The sequence below is a fragment of the Pundamilia nyererei genome, unplaced genomic scaffold, assembly GCF_000239375.1.
Source record: "Pundamilia nyererei isolate P.nyererei 1_Seehausen unplaced genomic scaffold, PunNye1.0 scaffold00077, whole genome shotgun sequence".
In the NCBI taxonomy this organism is placed as follows: domain Eukaryota; kingdom Metazoa; phylum Chordata; class Actinopteri; order Cichliformes; family Cichlidae; genus Pundamilia; species Pundamilia nyererei.
In genome coordinates this window covers 2,416,126-2,417,207 of record NW_005187478.1, presented here as the reverse complement: position 1 = coordinate 2,417,207, position 1,082 = coordinate 2,416,126, and the positions used below count along the sequence as shown (strand labels likewise).

Below are 1,082 nucleotides of genomic sequence, written 5' to 3'. Positions count from 1 at the left end.
GCTTAAGAAACAGCTGCTTGACTACAAAACTTCAACTACTGGATACATTTCTCAGATTTTACCCTTGATTTATTTGCTATTGACTATAACAAAATCAGATTTCTGACTTTAAAACATGTTCACAGCTTTTTTATTTCAAGTAAAAAAAAAAGTAATTGCAATGACACTTGATGCATGTTCTGACGCAAGTGGGGGTTTACCCTTTTGCCACTTTGATAGTACTGTACAGACATTTAACACTCATTCAGTGCCAATTTATTCCTGTGTGATTCAGTACATTTCTTTGAGAACTGGATAACCAGTGCAGAAGTCTATCCAGGATCTGTCATCAGAACAAGTGTTACTTGTACTACTGTTTGCTAATAATTAAATTAGATTTGACTTCTACATTCACATCAATATTAACATCATTCAGAAAAAGGCAAGTATATTTGTTTTGTCAACAGTCAATTTAAAAAATGACTTTATGGGCTTTATTAACTGAAAGGAAGCAGGAGATGAATTTGCACTTGTTTTGTAGCAGTGCTGTCAGGTCATTGTTGGTACACGTTCCTTTTCCACCCTTCCCTAATGGTCATACCTTTCTGTTCTATTATGCTTGCAGCTAGTGCTCTGCGACACTGCAGAATCTGGTATTATTCTGATACCAAGTATCAGTGCCACTTTACAAATACTATGTGTTTTGAAAATTTGTTTTTGAAGACCTGGAATGTAAATGTAATGGTGTCTAAAACACTTGGGAGAACCTCTGTTATTTAAATGTGCTGTAGGGTATAAATTAGGGATGCACCGATACCGATACCAGTATCGGCCTCGATACCACATTTTCTAAAGTACTCGATAAAAGTCCCCCGATACCGAGGACCGATACCACGGTCTGAGACCTGTCTATGTTTGAGCGGCATGTAAGGGGTTAATCACAGGCACCGAGTGCCCGCCCCGGCTGCAGCTCAGAGCGGGGAGAAAGCGAGGCGAGACATATCAGCTGTGTGGAACTATTTCAAAGTGAACGAAGACGCGAAAACAAAGGTGGACTGCAAATTGTGCTCAGCGAAATTGTCCAGAGGAGGCTCTAAAGGTAG

The 1,082-nt window shown here is 39.6% G+C and overlaps 1 protein-coding gene across 1 annotated transcript in view; it reads right to left on the bottom strand.

Moving 5' to 3' along the window:
• cryz (crystallin, zeta (quinone reductase)) overlaps positions 1–1,082 on the bottom strand; it is a 21,499-nt gene that overhangs the window by 16,919 nt on the left and 3,498 nt on the right. The gene's annotated exons all lie outside the window — the stretch shown is intronic.